The sequence below is a fragment of the Lutra lutra genome, chromosome 18 (genome assembly GCF_902655055.1).
Source record: "Lutra lutra chromosome 18, mLutLut1.2, whole genome shotgun sequence".
In the NCBI taxonomy this organism is placed as follows: domain Eukaryota; kingdom Metazoa; phylum Chordata; class Mammalia; order Carnivora; family Mustelidae; genus Lutra; species Lutra lutra.
In genome coordinates, this window is record NC_062295.1 from 6,966,088 (window position 1) to 6,983,501 (window position 17,414).

Consider the following 17,414-nt stretch of genomic DNA (forward strand, 5'->3'; position numbering starts at 1 on the left):
GCCTCAGTTCCCTTGGCTGTAAAATAGGGGTGCTCGAACCTATCAGTCCCAGAAGGGGCACTCTGAGAGGATGGGATGAGCGTGTGCTGATGACTGATATAAAAAGCACTTTGTAACCGATGCAGAGTCAGACCAAGGTTACTACTAAAACATGGGGAGAGGACGTTGAGACACAGTAGCGGGGAATGCACCTTAAGAATGTAAGGAGGAGGGGCGCCTGGGTGGCTCAGTTGGTTGGGCGACTGCCTTCGGCTCGGGTCATGGTCCTGGAGTCCCGGGATCGAGTCCCGCATCGGGCTCCCTGCTTGGCGGGGAGTCTGCTTCTCCCTCTGACCCTCCCTCTTCTCATGCTCTTTCTCTCTCTCAAATAAATAAATAAAATCTTTAAAAAAAAAAAAAGAATGTAAGGAGGAAATGTTTTAAAAGAAAGAGAAGGAGGGCAGAAAGGAGGGAAGATGTCAGGACATCAGGAAGAACGGTTACCCCTCTCTCATTATGAAGCACCAAGTATCGGGGAAAGGAGGCTTTTTTTTTTTTTAAATTAGAGAGTTCTGGATCCATGAAACTCTGTATACCCTGAGGCCCCAGTTGCCTCTCCAGCCTCACCACCCCCCGCAATGCCTTGAACATCTGAAATTCTTTCCTGCCCTGAGTCTTCACACATGCTACTCCCTTTAACTAGGACACTCGAAGGTCCACTGCTTTTTTCTTGTTTCGTCTCAGAAATTGCTTCTTCAGGAAGGGTTCACCTAACACCCCAGCATAGGTTAAAGGCTCTTCTGACTCGGGTGTGGCAAATGCCCCACCAACTCCCCTCCAGACCGCAACGTCCCAGCTCATGCCCGCAGCATCCGACCACATATCCCAGTGACTCTCCATGCAAGGACTTTTCTCCCTGGAGAAGGCTGGAATTGCTGGAAAGGGAAGGCCCCCAGCAATAGCCAAGGAGGGGCAGGGGTTGGAAGATAAATAGCCCCAGCTATCTGACCCCTTAGCGTGGGACAAAGCTCTGAGGTTCTCAGTCCAGGTGACCCCAGCTACCCACTGCAGCAACCTGCTCAGTGGTACAGCAGATACTGGTTTCCTTCCTTCTCCACCTTAATTACCCCACTTACACCAGTGTGTCCTAGGATCACCCCCAAATAAAATTACTTGCCCTCAAATCCCTACCTTGGAGTCTACTCCAAAAGAAACCCAACCGAAGACATACACTGAAACTCTCCAATAGAAATGAATTATTAATGAGGAACTGTCTGCCCACTCCTTTAGATATTCAGGCAGTAGGGTAGATACTACAGCTCATCCAACATCATCCTGATCCAACTCCCCCCTCACATTTCTAGACACCGTTCAGCCAGTGGTGGCCACACGACAAAATTCTGACTGAAGAGGTAGAAGTAGAGTCTGTTGGGAAGGGAATCTCCAAGAAAAACAGAAAGACCTTGGGAGGAGAAGGCTTTTGATCTACTTGGAATATAGATGTGATAGCTGGAAGTACGGCAGCCATCTTGCAACCATGGGGACAAACCTCTTTGTGAGTGGCAAAAGTAAAAAGATACAGAGTCCAAGTCTCTTACAGCATTGTTGAAACACCTGCCCCATCCTTCAACTGCCTATCTCCAAAATACTTCCAGAAGATAAAAATAAACCCCAATCTGTTTAAGCCCCTATTTTAGGATGTCTGTGTTTCCAACTGAATGTGTTGTGAACTGATGCAGACAGGGATCAGGTTGGTCCTATCCAATGCATATCATTAGCTTTTAGGTTAGTGCATAATACACAGTAGATGTGTAATGAAGATTTGTTGATTTAATAAATGAATTCTGACCAAAAGTCTCTTCCTGCAAGCACAGAGCTTATTTTGTATGGCAAATCCATAAGGAACAAACTTGGGGCTTGAGACATATAGCCAGAATATCTGTACAGTTATTAAGATTGTGGCACTAGAGAGAAGTGGTTTCTGTTTATTAAGTCTCATGAGGTCATGGTGTTCTACCGGCCAGTTGGACTCCACAGACTTGACCCATTTGCAACTAAGTGCAAAGCCTCCATCAGTCCATTAGGAACACCTAGAAGAGCTGGCTGCCACTCTTCATACCTTATATGATATAATTAGTTTAGAATGAAACCCTTTTCATTCTAAGGTGGGATCAGTAACCCACTGGTCTAATTTCCCCATTACACCCCTGGCATGGTGCCCAGAGATGAATGCAGACTGTCCTTTCTCCATTTCTGTTAATGTCTTCCCAAATCAGCATTAAAAACCCCTTGGCCAGAAAGAAGCTTCTTCCAGAAGCAATGTGGTAGGGAGAGCACTAGGACGAGAAGCCAGTGTGTCTAGGTCCCAGGACCACCAGCCAGCCAAAAGACTGGCTACTTCTACTCTCTGAGCCCGGGCTTCCTTGTCTGTAATAGGAGCTAGTTAAAGTCCTCTTTTGGAAATCTCTTCCAGGAACAGCTTACATGCCCAATGGACTGTTACAACATGGCAGACACATCAGGTGTGTTTCCTTTTTGACTCCTCACATCGATTTTATCAGAAAAATGTGCTGCCCCAACCTTAACCATCGCTACAACTGGTGTACAAAAAGACGGCACAGGGTTAAGGTATACAATTCAGGGAGTTTAGATATTTGTATACGCTTGTGATACCATCACTACAATCAAGATGACGAACATATTAGTCATCTTCAAAGGTTTCCTTGTATCCTTTTGTGGTTGTTTTTTGTGTGTGTGGTTATTGTTACTGTTTTGTGGTAAGAATATTTAACCTGAGATCTACCCTCTTAACAAATGTTAATCCCCTCTCTCTCTTTAAAAAAAAAAAAAATGCTAATATCTGGGAACACCCACACAGACACATCCAGAAAAAATGTTTAATTAGGCCAGTCAGGTTGACACATAAAATTAACTGTCCCAGGGGAGGGGGAGAGAGGGGACGAAGAAGGACTATAAAGGTTGCTTTTGAGGATGAAACAAATGTTCTAAAATTAGATTGTGGTGATGGCTGCACAACTCTTACTCATTCAGTGCATTATGTATGTATATATTCATTCAGTGTATATACATATGGGTGTGTATGTATACATACGCCCATATGTATATACATACATACATGCAAATACATGTGTGCAAACTTGTAAACACCACATCAAACTTGCCCAGGCCAGAATTAAAGAAACCTGAACGCAGAACTCAGGAATGCTGAAGATGGACAGCGGGTGGTGGTGGAGGCTATGACCAGTAGGACAGTAATTACAACAGCGCCGCCTACAGAAAATGTATGTCTGCCGAGGGTCAGGCATAGCAGCTCCACTCATCTCAGTAATGCTGCAGTCTGGCAGGTGTTGCCGGTCTGGCGGTGGGGGTCTGAAGTCAGCACATGGGCTCTGGAGACAGGCCACCAGGTGCAAACTGCACCTGTAGCCCTTTTTAGCCTTGAACTTGGGCAAGGTCCAAAGCCTCGCCAAGCCTCAGCTCTTCCATTGTAGAGAAGGCGTAGGATGACCCTGACCTTGGGACTGGGAGGACATGAGCTGGAATCAGGCGTGTGAAGCCCTAAGCAGAGCCTCGGGTAGCCCGTAAGATCAGCCAGCAAGCATTAGCTCTGGCTATTAGTGTGGGTCCCGCTTGATAAGACATGCACAGTGGCTCAGGGTTTGACCCAGCAAGGTCACACAGATAATAAGACATGAACTTGTTGTTCCAACCCAGGCCCAGCTCCAAACTGGGGTCTGTTGCCACTACCCATCAGATATGAATTGAAACAATTAGGTATACCGCCTTTGCCTGCCCCAGCCCTGCCCTTGAAGGTATCTCTCCAGATCATTAATGCCAAAATGGCCACATCCATGCCCAGCAGCAGCCTCCAGTCAGTTCCCCCTCCAGCCCTCTGAGCCCAGGGCCTGCGAAGGCCATGCTAGAAATTCACTAATAGAGATTCTGAACAGCATAAGCTGTGGATCTGGAAGGAACCAGATCTCCAAGGTCATGTTCCCTTGAAACCTAGCCTCCAGCTAGGGCCACTGTCTCTGCCTTCCCCAGCCAGGACCTACGGTGAGAGACTGTGAGAGACAAATGTCTCCATACTTCAGCTCAGCAGGGGCTGAGGAAAAAAAATCACAACATCATCCCAGACATCTTGCAGAAGGAAAGGGGGACCCAAAAAGAAAGGACACAGTTACTCAAGCCCTCGCAGAAGACAAGGAGAGGGCCACCTCTGTTCAGCCCGGCACGCTCTTATTCGCTGAACAGTGACTGTGTGCCAGGCACTAAGGAAACCACAGGAATAGGACAAGGTCCTCCTTCTCTGAAGACCTCAGAGTGTCCTGGGGGACACGGAAAAAGGAAGGAATCATGCCACACAATGTAGCACAGGTGATCACAGAAATAGGCCAAAATCGTCCTCTTTGATGACAACTGCCATTTGTGGAGTGCTGACCCAGAAGCCCCTTCCTACACCAGGGATTCAGAGAGACCCCGCCCACCTCCAATGCAGTGGCTCTCCCGTACCCTGTCATGCTGATGAGAATTGAGCTTCACTACAAACAAGAGTTTCTTATAACCACTGCGTCAACGCATCACAAATTTTGTGGCTTCAGACGACACATATGAATCTGTTTCAGCTCGGGGGTCAGACGTCTGAAATCAGTTTCCCTGAACCGAAGTTAAGGTGTCTGCTGGCTGCACTCATGCTAGAGGCTCCACGGGATCCATTTCCTTATTCTCCCAGCTTCTGGAAGCCACCTGCATTTGTTGGCTTGGGGCCCCTCCCTCCGTCTTCAAAGCCAGCCCCATGGCAGCTTCTCTCCTGTCTGACCTCCGCCTCTGTCTTTATATTCTCTCCCTCTGACCCTCCTGTCTCCCTCTTGTAAGGACCCTTGCGATCACAGTGAGCACACCCAGAAAACTCAGGAAAATCTGTCCATCTGCATTCGAGACCCTTATCCTAACCATATCTATAAATTCTCCTTCACTGTGGAAAGTAAGAGAGCCACACATCTCAGGGATTAGGATGTGGACAACTTTGGGGGCCTTGATTCTGCCCAGCACAAGCCCTACTAAGGTGGGACTCACCATCACCCCATTGCTAGAGATGCAGAAACAAGACTTAGAACAAGGAAGGAACTCATCCAAAGACTCGAATGGAGCAGAGATTTGAATCTCGGTTTACCTGGTCCCTAAGAGTATATAGGTTCTGGTCCCTACTCTACTTCAAAAGACAGTGGGAAGAAGTCCTCAGCAGGCAGTCAAAGAGGGCTTCCCAAGAGAGGGGACCCCCAAGACAAACGGCATCTGCAGTGGGGCATAGATAGGGCTTTCTGGGGCTAAACTTCGGGCCGCCTGAACGTGCTTCCCACCACTGCTCCCCGAGGCAGCATCCACACGTGCCACATAGGGGAATAAAGCTGGGCAGCCAGGTTCCCTTGTCATTCCAGAGATCACGACAAAAATAGTAGCCGAGCTGGAAGCTTGAACAATCTAGGCAGCTATCGCCACGCTTGTTTGAATATCCGGACCCTCCCTGAGCATCCATCTCCAGTCTGAAAAAAATTAGCAGAACTGATGTCTATTAATGCAAGTGCATTAACCCACCCTCCCTGCCTCCTTCCATTCTTCTCCCAGGCCCAAGAGTTCTGTTCAGAAGCATTTTTCCAGTATGAAGAAGGATCTCATTTCTACAGCAGCCGGGGGAAATAAGGCGTCTAGACACAGACCAGACAAGCCTGGCCTTCCCCAACCTCGGCCGTTACTCAGTCTGGATAGAACCCCTTGGAGAAGTTGCAGTCAGGGACTCGTGGGACCATCCAGGCTGGGAAGGAGTGGAAATATTTAGTATAAAAATAGTATGCAACCTTTTTTTTTTTAATCTTGGGAAAAAGGAAGAAAATAAAAGTCACCTATTATCCCATAGTAGAGAAAGCTCTATTAACATGGGAGGCAAATTTATTTTCTAATCTTTTCCCTATGAATAAAATAATGATAATGGCATTTATTAAGCATAATCTGAGTGCAGGCGCTGTCCCTGACTGTTTGCATCCATTGTGTCAGCCCTCATGGCACGTGCATGAGGTGGGTGCTGTTACTGTCCACAGTTCACTGGTGGGATAGAGCACTAGTGAGCATAAAGCAGTAAACGAAGGAGAAACCTCTATTTATCAGATAAACAGAGCCAGGATGATGGACAAGAACAGAGTCTTTGAAGGCAGACCACCAGTTTTTTCTCTTTCTCTCTGGCTTTATATATTCTTTGAGTAGGTAAAATTGAGACAAGTTATGATATACACAAGTTTTAAAATTCAAAAGGTACAAATTGCCACACTGCTCGAAATCTCTCTGCCTCTCCTGATCCCAGCCACCAGGCCCCCTTCCTAAGGGGCAACTGCTCTTAGCAATTTCTTTTTTAAGAGATTTTTTTATTTGTTTACTTGAGAGAGAGGGGGGAATGGAGAGAGCACAAGCAGGGGAAGGGGGAGAGGGAGAAGAAGACTCCCCATTGAGCAGGGAGCTTGAGGTGGGACTTTATCCCAAGAACCTGGCATCCAACCTGAGCTGAAGGCAGATGGTTAACCAACTGGGCCATCCATGGGACCCCTCTTAGCAATTTCTTTGTATCTTTCCAGAGGTATTTTGGACAAGCAAATAGGGTTTTGTACACGTGTGCATATGTGTGTGTGTGTGTGTGTGTGTGTGTGTGTGCATTCCTTTTTACAAATGGTAATATACCAAACACCTCTGTTTGCTAATTTAGCAAAAACACCTCATGATGACTCAATGGTCATCATGAGTCAGTTGGGGGCGGGCTCTCACTGACCAGACGCACTGCACTGAAAAGACATTTCACTAGTTCCTCCTTCACATGATCATTGTGAGAAGGAAATAATGCAGGCAAAACACTTGGCTAGAGCCTTACACATAGTAAGTCACACAGTATATAAGATATTATTATTATTAGAATGGTAATCATACTACTTCTTTTCAACTCTAATTGCATCACTCAACTGGCTATCAGATGCAAAGGTAATTTGGTCCTTACCTTGAACCCCATAAAAGAATGGGCTCTAAGTTGGACCATACATCTAAGTGCAAACACCGAAGCTATCAACTAGAGAATCGCATGGGAGGAAGGCCTTGGGCCTTGGGGTCAATCAAGATTTCTCAAGCAGGACATAGCACCATTCATAAGAGAAAACCATGGTCCCCAATGATGCTAAACCCCGGTAATCACACCCACACACACAACCCCCTCTTTGTGAAGGGGACAGGAGTCTCGACTTGCTTGTCACCAATCAAACAGCAAAGTCGATCAGATGTCATCTCCATCATTAAGTCGCCCAAGGCCGTGACTGTACTGTCCGTCTTGCCGCAGATTTTTTGCACCCTCAGCACACATACTTTGTGTCAGAAAAGCTAGCATGGGGTGGGGGGTGGGAGGTTGGGGGTGGGTGGTGGGTATTGTAGAGGGCACGGATTGCATGGAGCACTGGGTGTGGTGCAAAAATAATGAATATTGTTATGCTGAAAAAATAAAAAAATTTAAAAAAAAATCTTTAAATATAAAAAAAAAGAAAAGAAAAGAAAAGAAAGAAAAGCTAGCATGGCCAGAACTGCACACACCTCTCTAGCCAACCCTGGTGAGCAACCGAGGCCCTCAGTCAACGGCTCTGGAGGAACTGAATTCGTCCAACCACCTGAGTAAGCTTGGAATCAGACCCTTCCCCAGTAGAGCTTTCGAGTGATGACCATGACCCCGGCCGACAAGGAGGCTGCAGCCTTCTGAGAGACAGACACCCACAGGGCCCAAACAAAGCATCCCTGGTCCCCGCCCCACAGAGATGGTCAGATGAAGACACGTGTGCTCTTTCAAGTTGCTAAATTTGTGGTGCTTTGTTACACAGCAAGAGAGCACTGATACAGTCGGTGTGTTTCTGGAGAGCAGTTTGGAGCTGTGTGTCATGCTAAACACTTACATGCTCTTTGATTCTCGAACTCCACTTTGGGAAAAAGAGAGCCAATTTCTCCAAAGACTACATGCAAAGATAGCCATCACAGAGGGCCTTAGTCCAAGAAAAGTACCTAGCATTTAGTGAGGACCTGGCAGTTTGTATGCTTTACTTCATTTAAGCCATCCTATTCTTATAAGATTACGCCCATTTTACATGACAGCTAATAAAGTCTCCAAGAGATGGAGTGACTCACCCAAAAATGAATCAGACAATGCTTATGACATTCTTTGCGCGGTGTCTGGCACAAGGTGAAAGGCTCAATAAATCTCACAGGGCTTGTACTCATTTCATTTCAAGTGGCAGAAACCTAACCCAAAACGGTCAAAGCTAAAGAGGGCCCACAGAACTGGGGAGTTCAGAGAGGGGCCTGACTCCAGGCATGGCTGTATCCAGGAGCTAGAAGGCTATCTACTATCAGGACTCTGGCTTTCCCAGTCCATTTGTTCTGCTGCTTCTGTTTTCAGATTCTAGCCACATGAAAAGAAAAGGTCCTAGACTGATTTCCTCCTGATCTAGCAAGCCTGGGAGGCCAGGGGCATAGGCTGATCCCAGAGAAGAATCTGATTGGCCCTGATTGGGTCACATGCCCCTTTCTAGAATTCTGTTGCCAGGAGGTTAGGACTATATGACTGGCCATCCTGGACCATAGGACCATCTTCCAGGGGCATAAGTGTCATGATTGACTGCCCCCTCTCAGAACCAAAAGCACAGGACAGAGTGGTCCCCAAGAGGAAGGAAGCACTGCAGACAGCCTGGGCACAGCCACCCCCATTAGCAAGGATTATTCCAGCATGGACATTGAGAGCAGACTGCAGTCAGGCCCCCACTGTCAACTCCAGAGCTCACATCACACCTCTCACGTCTTACCTCCCTGCTCTAACCTTTTCAAACGTCAGGGCAGCTCTGGAGCCAAGAGCGGAGGGAGGCTGTCAGCAGATCTGCAAAGCAACTCCCAGGCCTGATGGTGTGCAGCGAAAAGCCGCTCCTTGGAGAGCCTCCATGAACCAAGCCAGCAGGACGCAAAGGTCAGAGCTGAGCCCCGAGCTGACGTGCCCCCGGGTCCTTGCACACAAGGGCCCAGTGCTGCCAATGCTGCCAGTGACGCAGCCAGCCCAGGGGAGGCCCTCCGAAAGGCTGAGGGGCTGTCCGCTTCTCTGTGGCCCTACCCAGATGTCAGAAACAGTTATAAATCGGTAATTACGGTTGTTGTTGCTATCTGTCTGAAGTGTAATCTCCAAGAAGAACAACAACCAGGTCTCTGGCTGCCCCAGCACCAAAGGAGCTTTTCCATCCCTCTTTCACGATGCATATTCCTCGAGGACGGAAGTTTCCCTCCTCAGGAGGCAAATCCCACATTCAGTTTCCCACCCAGACTGGCTTCTCCTGGCACCCTGTCCAGTAGAGCCGCACCTCTCTGTGCTGCTCCCACGTCTTGCCTTTCCTAACAGGAGTCACCGCCACCCGGCCCTCTACGTGAGCTGGCATGTCGTCTGGCCCCGCCACCACAATACAAGCCTTGTGAGGGCGGGAATAGGTATCTCCTTTGTCCACTGCTTCATGCTCAGCTTACAGAAGCCTTCCCAGCGCACAGCAAGCACTCAACATGTGCTTATTGAATGAATAAGTACATTTCTTATTACCCAATCTTTGTCAAACGTGGAAAACACACACATTGGCCCTCTCTGGACCAATGAGACCCAGAGAGGTCCTGTTTCAGGACAAACAGATGATGGTGTGTTCATCTGCAGAAAGGTTGGCGTAAGCAAACCATGTATTGGCCTTGTAAGGACCTATTTAGCCAGAGGCTTCCACCCAGGTTAAATAATAACCTTGTTGTTTAACCCTTAAACTGTCCCTGCTCCCCATCCCCCAGGGGACTTACTTAAAAACAAGTCCCGGAAACCAGCCCCAGGTAACAAAGCCCAGATACAAGGATGGGTCAGGCCAGGTGGAGACATCCGATCAGTGGGGGTTGCATACTGTCTCCCTAGCTACCAAGGAGTATGGGCCCCGCCCTTTGGGAACCTTTTGGGCGCCAGTTCTAACCAAGGTGATAGGCTAGGTCAAATGTCTACTATACGGTAAATTGTAATTCAGTTGGTCACCTAGCATCACTGTGCAGCTTTCTCTGTGTGTTACAATCTCATTGGCCACCTGTGCATGGCCAGGCCCAACCGCATGGCCTTTGCCTTTAAAAGCTAGTCTGTGAAACAGAGAAAGGTCGCCGTGTCTTGTAAGAGGTGCGGCCCCGCACGTTCAGTTTGATTCTTGATGCTTTGCTTGACCTTCGCTTTGTATCAGTCTCGCTCCTTTAATCACAGACCCATTATTGGGGGACCTAACAGGCCTGACCAGCCTGATACCATTAGCATCCGAGGCTTGCTGTAGACCCCTAGCCTACAGTGACATATCGGTAACAATCTGAAGGGAGCTGAGAGTTCCTACAGAAGATCCATATCTTAGGTATAGGTAAAGACTCAACCAACATTTACGTAAGGGGCCGGAATGGTAAATATTTGAGGCATCCCTGGAACATCTGTTCCACTCTGCCTCTGTAGCAGTTATAAACAGTTGCAGATGAGTGGGCCTGGATTTGGCCTGCTGGGCTTTTGCTGGCTGGTTCTACGTGAACTCTTCAGAGACTGAAGACAGGAATCTGTGTTATTATATACCAGTTAGTGAACTGGGCTGTTTCCTTGAGTCCCTAAAATAAGTCTGTCGGGCAGGCGTGATCCCCATTTTACAGATGAAGGAAAGTGAGGCTCAGAGACATTAATAACTTGCCCAAAGTCACACAGCTCATTAGCCAAGGTCAGGACTTGAATCCAAGACTCAAAGCCCTGGCCTTGGTGGCCACATCACACTGCCTCCCCTGGGATGGCCGTTGGCTCTAGTTACCCTACTCCAGGACCCTCAGGGCCTGGGCACGCCCATCCCCCTTGGCATTCCAGGCTCCTCCCATCCCCACCCGGCTCCTGTGGAGGGTATGCAAACTGCCCCATTTGCCTGCAGCCTTTCCGACCAGCCCACCCTCCCTGAATGCACCCCCCTTTAGCTGTTTTGCTCTCTCTTTTCCCCGAGCTCAGAGCTGCTCTGTCCACCTCGGCAAAGTATTTTCTCAACTGGGCAAGAAGAAATCGAAAGTTTTGTTTTTGCACAAGCTGTTCTCTTCGCCTATGGCTAAAATACCACAGAACAGGAATAATAACCAAAGTCATACAGAAAGTCAATATATATTGAGCTGACACACGGACCAGCAGCTGGCTAGGGGCTGCCTAGGAACTGGAGGCAGGAGGAAGAAGGAAGAGCCATCTCCAGGAGCAGATAGAAGCCAGCACAAACCCTCCTGCAGGAACACGGAGTTCCCTTAATTCAGCCAGGCAAGGGAACGGGGGAGACTCCAAAAGATGGAGAAGTTGTAGGAATGTATCAATGGGGAATGTCACAAGGAAGGGCATTTCGGTGCAAAGACCCAGAAGAAGAGCATGGTCCTTGGGAAACAGTCAGCTGCCTGGTGAGACTGGCCACAGGGAGAGAGAAGGACTGCCTGTGGGCCTCTGGGGTTTCAGGCAGCCCAGCACCCCTTCCTCCTTCCTCGAAGGCGAATCATGCCTTCCACTGCCCAGTCTTTTTTTTTTTTTTTAAGATTTTTATTTTACTTATTTGACAGAGATCACAAGTAGGGAGAGAGGCAGGCAGGGTGGGGGAGGGGGGGAAGCAGGCTCCCCGCTGAGCAGAGAGCCCGATGCGGGGCTCGATCCCAGGACTCTGGGATCATGACCTGAGCCAAAGGCAGAGGCTTTAACCCACTGAACCACCCAGGCGCCCCTTCCACTGCACAGTCTTAGTGGGGCTGTCAGTCAAGGTGCCCCACCCACTCACAGCAAGATAGACCCTTCAGATGCTCCTGTTTCTGGAACTTGCCTCATGAACCCAGAACCTAATGAAGCAAAATGCTTGGGGACATGGGGTTGACTCATTTCTAAGATGCCTTCTGGAAGGTCCCTTTGCTTCCGTCCTAAATTTCCTGAGCCCTTCTGGCCCCTGTCCCTTTCAAGGCCTGGCTTCTCCAGCTTTTCCTTCCATTTGCTATGAGATTCCCCCCACACATCGTCACATCTTTTAACATAAATCAGCCATTGCTGGTTCCAGGGGCTTCTAACCAGGCCATCCAAACAGATATAGAGCTGTGTAAGGTCGAGCAGTCATGGGAAAGAGTGGAAAAGGGATTGGACTTTGGAGTGACTGAGTCTGGGGCCAGAAATGCCAGGCTGGCAGTTATTTCAGAAATACAGGTGAGCAACAAGGTGGCCTGAACTGTTACAATGACGTTTGGAATCGAGAGGAGGGGTCATGGCCCAGCTCAACGATGAGAGTTATGCATCATTTATTCAATCCCAAACATTTCTTCAGCACCTACTATGTGCCCAGCATTTGTCCCCCTGCCTCCTTCTTTGTCATCTGCCACTTGTCTCTTACATGAGCTATTGCTATATCACAAACTACCCCAAAAGTTAATGGCATGAGGTAGTTAATACAATAAACACTTGTTATGTCCCGTGAGTTGGGAATGTGAAGGAGGCTCGGGTGGTTGTGGCTCTGCAGTCAGGATGGCGGCTGGGGCTGCAGTCATCTGATGGCTGGACCGGGGCTGGAGGGAGAATCTGCTTCTGAGGTAGGTCAGTCACGTGGCTGGCAAGTTTCTGATTGCTGCTGCGAGGGCTCGGTTCCTGTCGCATGATCCCCCCATGGTTGAGCATCTGAACAACTTGGGAGCCGGCTTCCCTGGAGCAAGTGACTCCAGGCAGAGTAAGGGGGAGCCTGCAGCGCCTTCATGCCCCTGTCTCGGAAGTCACTAATCTACACGCAAGGTGGACAGGGGGAAACTAAGGCCCACCTCTTGCAGGGAGGAACATTGAAGAATTTAGGAACATAGTTTAAAGCCACCACAAAGTCACAACACTGATCTTCTCCTACCTACCATCTCTATATACTCTATATACTCAAGCAAATAATACAAAAGCCCCCATCTATTGGGTGCCTACTATGCGTCAGGCACTGGGTTAGTTTACTAAGGCTGCTGCCACAACGTACCACAAACTGAGTGGCTTAAGCAACAGAAATTTATTCTCCCACGGTTCTGGAGGCTGGGAGTCCAAAATCAAGGTGTCGACAGGATGGGTCCCTTCACAGGCTGTGAGGGACCTCACCTCTTCATGCCTCTCTCCCAGCTTCTGGGGGTTTGCTGGCAACCTTTGGCATGCAGCAAGGAGGTCTCTGCTGCATCGTCCTGATCTCTGCGGTCCTTCATTTGGTGACCTCTCTGAATGCATGCCTATCCCTTTGTCCAAATTTCCCCTTTTTCTAAGGACACAAGTCCTATTGGCCTCGGTTCCTTAGTACAACAAAGCAGTGGGTGTGTCTCCTGACAAATGTCTCCAAACATACTCAGCTCTGTTCCCACCAGGAAATGCACAGACAGCTCCCTCTGCCCCGTGGCTCTGTCAGGTCCGAGGGGCTGGTCTCCAAGGACTGCCCTGTCCTCCTTCCTCCAGAGTCTAGAGTCTTGCATGGAGGATTACTGGAGGTGACAGCTCCATGAGGTCACAATCCACAGGACAGTTACATTCTGTGTCTATGGCAAGTAATAAGGGACCCCAAATGCCATTTGGGCAGAAGCATCAAGAAACAACGATGGTAGTTAATGGCTGCACTGGATTGAGCTCTGGCCTGCTTGTCGCATTTACAGCAATCCCTGTGGGGTAACATGTAATTGTCCCTATTTTCCAGGTGAGGTTCAGAGAGATTTCCCAGCACTGCACACAGGTGGTCTGCATGGTCAGTTCTCCAGCTGGATCCTACAGCAAGAACTCCACCCACCAGCAGGAGGTGGGATCTAATTCTCTTTGAACCTACACTGGCCTCAGGACTTGTAGATGGACAGAATGCCGCAGAAATGCTGTTCTGACACCTCCTAGAACAGGACGGAAGGGGCCTTGCAACTGCCACCTGGGTCACCAGGAACACTCACTCTGGAAGAAGCCAAACATATGCAAGTCACTGGGCTCCCCAGAGGAACCCCCCCAACCCTCATGCTGTGAGAAGCCTATGGCACATGGGGAGGCCATAGAGGATGTCCCACTACATGGAGAGAGAGACAAAGACCAGGGGCACGGGTGTCCCAGAAGCAAGAGTGAAGAACCCGCCCAGAAGTGGGGTCCACCCCCCACATCCTCCAGCTACCACCACATGGGTCAGAGACGAACAGTCCAGATGAATCCTTTCTAAATTCCTGTCCCACACATTGATGAGGTGAACAAAATGGCTGCACAAAACACTAGGTTTTACAACTGTGTTTTCTTGGGCAGTAGAGAGCTGAAACAGTCTTGTCCTTTGTCCCATCTCTGTGCATCGACCCTGGCCTCTACGAGCTGACTTCTAATGGATGCAGCTGAGACTTTCCTCAGGGGACTCAAAGCACCACATCCCTGTCTACACCAGCAGAAAGCTGGTAGTGCTGGGGAGTTACTTTCTGTGGTGACCTTAATCAATCACTAACTAGTGTGGGAGTGTGAAAGCCCAGTTTCCTTGCTGGGCTGGTTGAATGGTGACCCCCTCCCCACCCCCCGCAAAAAATATATCCACCCAGAAACTGTGAATGTGACCGGATTTGGAAAAAGGTCTTTGCAGGTGTAATTAAGTTAAGGCTGTCAAGATGAGATCATCCTGGATTGTCCATATGGGCCCTAAACCCAGGAGAAAGTGTCCTTATAAGAGGGGACACAGACACGGAGGAAAAGGCCCCATGGAGACAACAGCTGAGACTGGAGAGAATGTGAACCTGACTGGCAGCCCCCAGGGTGGCCAGCCCATCCAAAGCTGAGAGAGAGGCCGGGAGCAGAGCCTTCCCAACAGACTTCAGAGGCCCCCAGGACAGAAAGAGAATGAATTTCTGCTATTATAAGCCACTCTGTCTGTGGTCCTTTCCAGCAACAGCCCCCAGGAAACTCTTCCACTGGCCTGCAGAGGCTAGATTCCGCCTGAGCCCTCCTCCCCAGGTTGAATCACATGCTCGTGAATTCTCATCTCTGGGTCTGCTTCCGACAGAGCCTGACCTAACCCAAGGAATAAGGGGCAGGACCAAGGATGGCCCCACAGTGGCCCAACTCCAGGGAGCTGGAAGCACATTTGAGAAGACCTGCTTGCTTTTCTGTACCAACGTGCAGAGTCAGATGCCTGGGTCGGTCCACTGGGGGCTGAGTAACTGCAGGCGAGTGGCTTCACGTCTCTGACATGCAAAATGGGGCCAGTCTTCCCCCCTCAGGTGGCCTAGAGAGCTAGAGGTGGTGTACGTAAGCACACGGCAGGTGCCTGGGCTTGGGCGCTGTACTCTGCACTGTGGGGTGGGAGCAGGGTGGGCAGCTCCCAGGCGAGGCACCACACCCCCAGGCAGGGCTCTTGAAGCACACTCTGGAAGATGTAGACGTTTCACGAGCCCCTGGCTGCTCCATGTTGACCAGACTTGGCGTGTGAAGTGTTCCCAAGATAAAAGGAGCTGATGGCGAGCCACGTCATCAAAGTGTATTTGTGAGATCTGAAGGCTCACAAAACTATCTCCGGCTACAATAGAGAAAAATGCAAATTGAGGAGAGGGAAAGAAGATAGACCACAAAGGCTGGAACAGAATGAAAGGAGCCGCCACATTCTGACCGTCAAATAACAGTCCCCGTTTCTGTTCTCAGGGGGTAGTACTGACCCATGGTGGCAACATTGCAGAGGAGAAAGCATTGAGTATCCTGCCCTCAGTCACCCAGAAAGCAGCCGGAGCTAGAGAGCTTGCCCACAGTCTCCTGGGTTGGGGGCGGGGGGCTCAATCCCAGGGCAGCTCAAGTCCAGAGCTTAGACTTCTAGCCCCTGCCTTCATGATGCTTCCCAAGGACCCTCCCCTCCTGACCATGCTTTTCTCCACCTTCCAGCTTCTTCCCACTCCACCAAGGTTCAGCATTTCAAACCACAGCGCATTCCTAGAAGTTCTTACTCAACAGAGCCATGACACCCAGAGGAACAATGGTCATCTCAGAAACAAACAAGAAAGCCTGCTGGTGAGAAGAGCAACGGTCTTCCACCAGGCTGACATTTTCCTCAATGTCAAGACCATGACTGCACACCGCGCTGGAGATTTCAAAGTGTCACTAAGAAACGGGTCATTATGGGGGCGCCTGGGTGGCTCAGTGGGTTAAAGCCTCTGCCTTCAGCTCAGGTCATGATCTCAGGGTCCTGGGATCGAGCCCCGCATCGGACTCTCTGCTCAGCGGGAAGCCTGCTTCCTCCTCTCTCTGCCTTCCTCTCTGCCTACTTGTGATCTCTGTCTGTCCAATAAATAAATAAAATCTTTAAAAAAAGAAAAGAAAAGAAAAGAAACAGGTCATTACGGCCCAGGCTGAGAGCATCTCCACAGTTAGTTTCGGCACATGTGTGTTGTGACAAAAAGACACTCTGCTGGCACAGGGAGAAATTTAAATTAAGCACTTCCTCCTAGATGCGGCTGGGCAGAATTTAGAATTTCACCTGCTCCGCACATCAGTCTACTTCTCAGAGTGAAGTTAAGGTTGTTGGAACAAATTCACAGCATTTTTTTGCTCCATGTGGGGTCAATGCAGTTGAATCCAGCTGCCGGAATGGACGTCAAGTTGCTGAGATGGAATCACCCCGATGTCTATCACCATAGTGTGAATAAATAAAGAGCGGTATGTCTGTTCCATGAAATATCGTACTGCAGTGAAAATGAGGGCCATGCCGCACACGTGACACAGACTAGCCTTGGAACGCTAGGCAACACCATCCAAACACTAAAGAATAGACCTGAGTGTACTTGAAGTTCAAGAAGGCAAAACTACTACAAAACTGTAAGGACAAACTAATAACTGAGTACCTAAGTACCCTGGAAGGGAAGACGGTGATTATTTCTAACGGAAGAGGATGGGAATAAATGGGCTTCCAGGGGTTCTGGCAATGCATAGATCTTGACCTGGAAATTACATGGGTGTTGGCTTTATAGCTATTCTACTTTACATGTCTTGTGTGGGTATGTTATATCAATGTTATATTTCATAATGGTTTAAGACAGTCATTAGGGAGGGCACCTGGGTGGCTCAGTGGGTTAAAGCCTCTGCCTTCAGCTTGGGTCATGATCTCAGGGTCCTGGGATCGAGCCCTGCATCTGGCTCTCTGCTCAGCAGGGAGCCTGTTTCAACCCCCGTCTCTCTCTCTGCCTGCCTCTGCCTACTTGTGATCTCTGTCAAATAAATAAATAAAATCTTAAAAAAAAAAAAAAAAAAAGACAGTCATTAGGGAGTTGCATGAAGGTGAAAACAGCAATGAGGTACCCTTAGAGGCACCTGTTAGAAT